Source organism: Rhinopithecus bieti, unplaced genomic scaffold (assembly GCF_001698545.2).
Source record: "Rhinopithecus bieti isolate Rb0 unplaced genomic scaffold, ASM169854v2 scaffold_110, whole genome shotgun sequence".
In the NCBI taxonomy this organism is placed as follows: Eukaryota; Metazoa; Chordata; class Mammalia; order Primates; family Cercopithecidae; genus Rhinopithecus; species Rhinopithecus bieti.
The window spans coordinates 2,026,060-2,035,130 of record NW_016803311.1 but is presented as its reverse complement, the minus strand read 5'-3'; the positions used below and the strand labels follow the sequence as shown (position 1 = coordinate 2,035,130).

At 34.9% G+C, this 9,071-nt stretch overlaps 1 protein-coding gene across 10 annotated transcripts in view; it reads right to left on the bottom strand.

Moving 5' to 3' along the window:
- Nucleotides 1–9,071, bottom strand: part of ATF7IP (activating transcription factor 7 interacting protein) — a 141,141-nt gene that overhangs the window by 87,100 nt on the left and 44,970 nt on the right. Inside the window, exon 1 of one of the 10 annotated variants that reach the window (XM_017873385.1) lies at nucleotides 6,328–6,358. The exons of 8 other annotated variants lie outside the window; for them this stretch is intronic. The gene's annotated coding sequence lies outside the window, so the exon portion shown is untranslated. Of the gene's footprint in view, nucleotides 1–3,940; nucleotides 4,110–6,327; nucleotides 6,359–9,071 lie in introns of those variants that run through there. One more of the 10 variants, XM_017873372.1, reaches the window with a different exon arrangement.

The window sequence follows — 9,071 nt, the reverse complement described above, 5'->3', positions numbered from 1 at the left end:
TTTTTTTTTTTTCTTGTAAAATAAAAAAAGTTTCTACAGGGTTCTGTAACCAATGGAGCAGAGGGGAATTATGGGAAAGGGAAGTGAGAACTGAACTGGGCGCCCCAAAGGTCAGAGTACAGAGGCTGGGAGTTTATAAGTGTGTGCGTGTGCACTTATGAGTGTATGTGTCTATGTGTATGCATGTGCATGTATGGCTATATGTGTATATCTGTGTATAAGAGAGTGTGTGTGTGTGTGTGTGTGTGTGTGTGTGTGTGTGTTGAGAGGTTGGAAGGTATCACAACTTCTATCTGGAAACCGGAGAAAGAGTGGCTGTTTTTGTACACAGTACACATTTGGCCACCCTCAAATCACAAAAATGTATGTCTAAGCAGAAAAAGTCCCCCTGCCCTAAATTCCTCACTCCCATCGGCTAGAGTGGTATAGCTGTAGAAAGTGCTTTAAACTGTCTAGAAATCCCAAGGCCACCAAATGAGGCTGGGGAGAAATCAAGTGCTCCACTCCACTTTGCAGGGTACCTGATTTGGGTGGGTCCAGTCACCAGCCAGAAGTTCTGGCTTTGGGCACAGCTTCCTCTCTGTTCTTACAAATCTGCTTCGCTACTAGGCTCAAGGCTGATTCAAGTCAGGGGATTCTTTATTCTTCAGGTCACAAAGACAAATCCTGGGGAACAAAGTGTAGAGTTGCTGGGTAAAACTTGATACATATTTAGATATATGGCATATAGTCTCCATTTGTACGCTTGGGCCTGAAAATTTTGGGGGTTTGTCTTATAGGACCCATCCATATACAGGATGCTGTGTTAATCACAGGAGGTAAAAAATAAATGCAATATAAGTTGTATATACAAGAGTAATAGGACTCTAATATAAAGAGTGGAGGGAACAATGAATTCCCTCTCCTTGAGAAGAATAAGCTGGAAGAAGTATTACTAGAAAACATTAGAAAAATGAATTGTACTTCAGACTGATTTCACTGTGTCTCTAATGGTCTGTGACTTGGTAGTTTCATGCAAAAAGTAATCACGTATACTTTTCATCAAGTGACAATTTCTTTCCCATAGTAGCCTGCATGAAACTCTAATGTTCTAAGGGATTGGGTGACTATACGATTTCTTTCTACATTTACATTATTTGAACAAAATTTCCCAAGCCTTGTATGCATTAAAAATTTTAGAAAGGAGATTTTAAAATTTCCAAAACAAAAATATTGAACTGAAACTTTTGAGTTGATTTTCAAAGCTGTCCAATTTATTATCTGTTTGAGGCAACTACATCAAGAATAGATTCATATACATAGATAATGGTTATCTGTTGAACTCACTATGTGCTACATATATTACATGCAAATTAGACCATAAATTATTCCAATGAAAAATATTAAGGGAGAAGCAGAGCCCATTTAAAAAATTTATCTTCTGGATTTCCCTTTTTTTCTTTCGTTTTTTTTTTTTTTACATCTGCTTTCTTATTTTAATTATTTACTCTAATATTTATTATTTCTTTTCCCTTACTTTTTCTTGGAAAGAGTTTAACATGCCATCCTTTTCCTTGAGATTCAAGCTTAAGTGTTATTTTCAATCTTTCTTCTTTTGCAATGTGTGCAAATAAAACTATAAATTTCCCTCTAAGAGCTACTTTAGTTGCATCTCACATTTTCATGTGTCATTTACATTATTCTGTTAAAATATTTTCTAATATCCATCATGATTCTTCTTTCATCTATGAGTTATTTAGAAGTAGGTTTTAAAAAAGGTAATGAATTCTGACCAAGTGAAGCTCACTTAGAAAAATACAAGGCCGATTTCACATTCAAAAATCAAGCAGTGTTGACCATGAACAAGCCATGATGCATTCCGACTTTATTTCATGACCAGCAGAGTGTACAATTATGAGTTTTGCCTAAACTGAATGTCTGGTACCAGGTTGTTACTGAATTGTGCAACATCCCACACCCCACATCCCCAGAAAGATATTAGTCTTAAGCCCCAGTACCTCAGTATGTGATCTTATTTAAACAGGGCCTTTACAGTGGTAATCAAGGTAATATAAGGATACTAAAGTGAGCCCTAATCCAATACAATTGGTATCCTTATAAAAAGGGGAAAATCTGGACACAGACAGACATGCATACTGGGAGAATGCCACATGACAATTGAAATTATGGTACCACAAGCCAAGCAACTACCAGAAGCTAGGAGAGAGGCCTGGAACAGATCCTTCCTCAGCACCTTCAGAGGGAGAATGGCAGTGACAACACCGTGATTTCAAATGTGTTGCCTCCAGAACTCTGAGACAATACTGTTAAGCATGAAAGAAAACCACAAAACAAATCAAGCTGTTTAACTCACCACATAAACAGAACAGACGAACAAAATGAACAAAGGATTACCTCAACAAATACAGAATATTCATTTGACAAAATTCAAGACTGATGCATAATTACAACGCTCCAGAAACTAAGAATACAAGGAAACTTACTCAAATCTGATAAAGGTTATCTACCAAGAAAACTAGAGGTATCATGTCTGATATTGAAATAGGATCAGAAAAAAACAAGGATGTTTCCTGTAACCGTTTCCATGTTAACATCTGGCCAGTGCAATAAAGGCAAACAAAAGAGCACAAGGATGTGGTTCTGAAGAAAACAATGTCATCAATCAATAATAGAATAAAACAAAATACCTTTAAGGACTAAGATGTATAGGAGGCAGGAATACTGTTTTAACATTGGATAGTCACTTACCATTACCATCACCAGTAGGAATGATATGGTAGAATACATTTGCTTTGGCCTGAGAAAGAAAGAAATGCAGCCCCTGATGTCTGAAAACTTAACTGACACTCACAGTTAGGGCTCAATGTTGTTAACGGATCTGATGCTTACAGTTAAGCCATGCTGTTCTCTGGTTGGACATAAAACCAACTCAGAGAACATTCAAGTCAGACAAGGTCACTGTGCAACCCACAAAATTCTAAACAGCCCCCCTCACTAAATGAGTGATGGCTACTTCTTTATCAATTACAGCTTCATCTTATAATAGTCTGTCCTCCCTATATAGATAAAATTTATTGAGATACCCAAGTATAGAAGTGCCCCAACTTTCTGATGCCACCCAATCCACGATAAGGATCTAATTCCTTAATCTCTCCCCAAAGTAACCAAAACCTATACTATACTATACTCAAATCCTGTACTAGGTTTTTTCTAACATCCTCCTACTGATTGATGTGCTACAGTTTCCCCATAGTGAACATTATTTCCTCCCTGCAACAAATAGTAAACCTAACTTGTCAATTACAAATGTGTTCCTGCTGATCTTTGGCTGAAGGGCATAAAACAATAAGCCTAGCCTATTTGCTGGAGGCCAATTCAGCTTGAGATTCTACCACCTTGTCAGAGAATTTCTAGACTGTGATACATTCTGTATTCATTCTCTCACTTTAAGCCAATTACTTAGAATATATGTCTTATTCTAGCCATTTATTTAAATTATATAACTAAATATTTAGGAAAATTACTCTTCATTTAAACAGAAACCTTAATACAAAATTATAACAGACACTATGTTAAGAGTTTTAATAACAGACTAAAATTTCACACCTTTAAGGTTTTCTCTTCCCATCATTACAAAGTTATTCTAACTGCAAAATTTTCTGCAAAAAGATACATATACAATGCATTGTATTTTGCTGTCACTTTTCCTTACTTATTCCAAAACTTCAAAATAATTAAATTTATAATATAAGTAGCATAGTTACCCTGTAAGTATTTTGAAACACTGAAAGGCCATTCTTTTGAAATTAGCCTCATAATATCCACATTTCTCAGATATTATATGGATAGCTGGTAGTTATTACCAATTGCATTAAAAGTAAGTATTCCTTTCAAAAAATTCATAACTTTTAATAACCCAATTAAGAACATGAACTCTTACATTAAAAGTAAGCATTCCTTTAAAAAAAGTCGTAACTTGTAATAACCCAATTAAGAACATGAACTCTGTAGACTGTAGACAAATTCATAGATTTGAATTCCAATTCTTCCAGGAAACCTACTGTGTGAGACTGGGCAAACTACCTAACATCAATTTCTTAGTTTCGGCTACCTTAAAAAGGGATGAATACCAACACCTGTCACAAAGGTTGCCGTGAGAACTAAATGAGATTCTATACATTAAGCATTTGGAATGTAGTAAGAACTCAATAAATGTTATAACCATCACCATCTATATATTCAGGATAATGTTTTTAGGAATAAACTAAATATTCAGGATAACGTTTTTAGGAATAAACTAAAGAGTCTGAGACAAATTCCCCTTTGGTATTTTACACATAAATTAGAAAATCCAACATGTAAACCTCACATTTAATATTAAATTGCCACCACCAAATAATATTTAATAAAAATATATATAATTCAAGAAAAGTTGATTTTATCAATAAAATTGCCATTAACTTCAGTAATAATAAAGCACTCTAAAAAGAATTACAGAATAACTACCATCCATACCCACAAGGGAGCACACTACAGCCATTTACCAGATCTTATGGGTTCTAAACATAATAAAAAACAGACAAAGCAGTAAGGAAGTAGCATGAACAATTAGTTCAAACTAGTTCAGCCATATCTGTACAAACCAATCAGCAGTCTGCTTTTAGAAATGTATTTTGCATTAGCAAAGCATATTTAAGAAAGATACACATTAAAGAAGGGTGTGTTACCTGCAAACAAGTTTCCATGGCTGTAATACCACAGCAAAACATTTCCAAGGATCATTTTAGTACTGTCACCTAGAACTAAGATGCCATTCATAAAACTATTCTATAAAATAAATGTTAGTATTTTAGGTGACAACTCAAATCAGAAAACTTTCACATGACTGTAATTCATCTTCACAGAAAAAGCATTGGTATTTTACGGCAGAAGATGTCTGCCATGTCTAAAAGTAACTGCAAAACATGAACTAGTTTCTCCTGAAAGTATTTTTTTCATGAGGAAGAGAGTCAAAATAATGTTAAGTCTCTGTATATTCAAGAACTCTGGGAAAATACTATCACTAATAAAATCTTTTCCACAGGAATTTATATTTAAATAACCAGAAAAGGGTTAAGTCTCTCTGGCTTGGAAAAATTTTTTTTCAAATTTTTGGTAAATTATTTTAAAAATATTTTTAAGGAAAGCCCAACGAGCTTCTTCTTTAAATGAAAACATTACTCTCTTCTCTGCTTCATCCCCCTCCACCCACTTCTTTCTAGCAAGAGATCATAGCAATGAAACAACAAAGGGAAGCTGTTATGTCTTAGCCTACAATCTGCCTGCTCAAAAAGCTCAAGAATTTAAATGGCTGTTCAAGAGCCCTTCACAAACTCAGCCAATCAGCAGCCAGCATTCTGATTCCTGCCCAGCAACAGGAGACAGACAATAAGGTCAGAAAAACATAGTTAAACAAAAGCTGTATCTGCAATACTTAACTGTGGTTCTTTGTTTGAAATAAAGAATCTAGAACACAGTTTACATAAAACCCTAAATCCACATAACATCCATTAAATATACCACACACATAAATGAATAAGATTTATATCTTTTATGCTATTTGCTTTAATAAATATCCATCAACATTTCCAGAAACATACATTAATATAAATTAATTTCCTACCTGAGGAATAAGTCAAACATGGACAATATACATAAGAACATACTTTTCTATACAATGAAAATTCAAATGTAAATTTCTTTTTAAAAATTCCATAGATCATATATATAATATATATAAATCTAGCAAAACCTTAAATCCAGACAAGTAAAAAAAAAATTTTCATACCCATCTACCACTAATGTTGCAGATTTCCGATTCCAAAAATTAATAGTATTCTGGACCCAAAGGATTACTAGGGATAGTATTATGTAGTGTTGTGCTGTCTACTGCACTGAACTGACTTAGTTTAATTCATCTAATGAAATCTAAATGTCTGATGCTAGACAACCTATATTAAGTGGTAAAAGTACAATTACTACATCCTTTTCTCCTTAACTGCCTTTCGCAGCAAGTTACAAAAGGTTATATGTCTTTTCAAAGCTTTATTATAAAACAAATGTGTGGATTACAAAGTAAATATTCATGAAAATAAGACATTTTTATTACATTACACCATTCTATAGTTCTTTAAATATAGGATTATAAAATAAAAATGGAAAATTTGTTATCAGAATTTTTTTTTTTCAAATTCACTACTTATTAGGTGTTCCTAATAATCAAGTTTTAAAAATAAACCTCATTTCCCCCCTTCCTTACAGATGAAACTTGTAATTTTTCAAACATACCCAAGAGGGAGCTTGCTGCAGCCATACTCTTAGTTTATATAATCTCCCCACAGGAAAAATATATCAACAGCTGCTTCAATGTTTCAGTCCTGTGAGAGAACTGAAATTCACTGTCTGATTGGCTCAAAGCCGAAATAGTCTAAAACCAATCAGATATCAGTGTCACAAACCTTGCCCAGCAACAAGGGAAGCAGATGAGGGCAAGTGCTCTATCAAAAATCCAAAGGATGTGAAAATAAAGGTGAACAATGAACTGGAAACATTAGGAATATAACTCCAGATGCCCTGTTTGAAAAACAGGTCTATGGTAGGGTTTCTCTGATTAAATAAACTAGGGTCTGTACTGCTTTCCAAGAACAGACTTAACTAAGTACCATGATTGTTGGGTCAAAAAGGATATACAACACATAAACAAAACAAATGCTATATTAATTCAAAGTAATGAATATCTGATGAAGTATACTTCAAAATAAAATTAAAGCAAAAGCTTAGAAAACATCAAGCAAAACCTTTTAAGTGGACATGGCATTTCTATCTTTGACAAAGGCATTTCAATTATATTCATGCTGTTGACTGAGAGTATTACATTTTTCTGAATGAAAATTTCATTCATTTTTCTAGTGAAAATAATTTTAATTCAAGTTTACCTTCATTAAATGGCTGAATTAAATACTAAATAATCACTTTATGCTGATAATTTCTAACCTCATGCAACTCTGCTATTAGGTTCTTTAAGAATCCCAATCTCAGTTGAAAACTGTATGATTTTATTTTGCATTTCTAAATTTTGCTTGAGAATTTGCAATACTCTTAAAAATAAAATCATAAAGAATAATGGGTTGCACAATAAATGCTAATAATCTGCTTTGCTGCTTATTGTTCAATAAATAGACTAGTGAGTCTGTTCACTCACTTTGATACTTATCTGCTCAAATTTAGTATAAAGATTTTGAAATTTTTATTTTAAATATGACGTCCATCAGTATTTGTGGAAGACAGGTCTCAGGACTCCACACAGATAAAATGTGACAATGTTCAAGTCCCTTATATAAAGTAGTGTAGTATTTGCATATAACCTATGCACATATTGCTGTATACTTTAAATCGTCTTTAAATTACTGATAATAGCCAGTATAACATAAAGGCTATGTAAACAGATGTTATACTGTTGCACTGTTAGCTACGGTTCTCTCAACTAGTATGAAATAACTGTCACTAGCTATCCTGCCATCTTAAAAAAAAAAAAAAAAACAGTAAGTGGTGAAATCTGTTTATCAAACACTCATAAACTCAGTTGAGTAAGTTATCGAGTGATCATAATATTTGACACGTCCACAAATTAACCCCTCTGCCTGTCACCAACCAAAATGTGGAATGCAATATCCCCAAACTACGTTGTAAAAAATAACCAACCACAAAGGAAATAGGGAGTTTGCTTTACCAACAATTCCCTAGATTATGCAGGAGTAAATCATGTTCTTAAAATTTTGGTTACATCAAAGCCAGAATTGTCCTTAAAATTTAATTTTTTTTTTTTTTTTTTTTTTTTTTTGAGACGGAGTCTGGCTCTGTCGCCCAGGCTGGAGTGCGGTGGCCGGATCTCAGCTCACTGCAAGCTCCGCCTCCCGGGTTTACGCCATTCTCCTGCCTCCGCCTCCCAAGTAGCTGGGACTACAGGCGCCAGCCTCGTCGCCTGGCTAGTTTTTTGTATTCTTTAGTAGAGACGGGGTTTCACCGTATTAGCCAGGGTGGTCTCGATCTCCTGACCTTGTGATCTGCCCGTCTCGGCCTCCCAAAGTGCTGGGATTACAGGCTTGAGCCACCGCGCCTGGCCAATCTAACTTCTTGTTGCATTCAGTGCTATGTTTTCAGAAATTTTGGAATGGTCCACATGATAAAAACATAAGATACCTTAAAATCACTTCTCCAAGTCAATTTTGGGGATCATTGTGTTACAAGGGCAAAATAAAATTAAATGACCTCATCCAACAAATGCCATTTTAGAATACATAGAGCAAATTACACCCCTTTAGAAAATTGGCCAATTTTCCATCAAGGCCCTACTCACTAGCTTGCCAAACTCTACTATCATTATGCAGATAAGGAGTGAAGTTATAGAAGGTCTTGTATTTATCTCCACAGGAATTTAAGAAATCATTTGTCCAGAGCTGGGAGCAGTGGCACATACCTGTAATCTCAGTTACTTCGGAGGCTGAGGCAGTGGACTGCTTGAGCCTGAAGGGTAGAGACCAACCTGGGCAACACTGCAAGACCAGGTCTCATTTAAAAAATAAATAAATAACCAGCAGTAGAAATCATTTGTCCAAACGTACTTTTCACATTTTGCTTGGATGAAGTAAAACACCCAGAATGAGGTATGAGGAGATGAAAGATGTAAATCCTTCAAATGCCAGGAAATAGCTCTTACTTTTCTTATTAACCCAACCTAAAGAGAAAAGCTGGACAGCTAACTTTCTGTGTCCGTCACCTTTTACTAGATGATAACGCAGCAACAACAACAAAATTTCACTGGCCAATAACTGTATACTTTTTCATTCTAGGACACCAGACTGAAGGAACAGCACCCCCTCACCCCATCTAGGCCTTGTGGCAGAGGGAAAAGACCAATATGACAGAGATACACAGTATACAACAGCTTTTAGCAGGGGTGTCCAATCTTTTGGTTTCCCTGGGCCACAATGAAAGAATTGTCTTGAGTCACACATAAAATACACTAACGATAG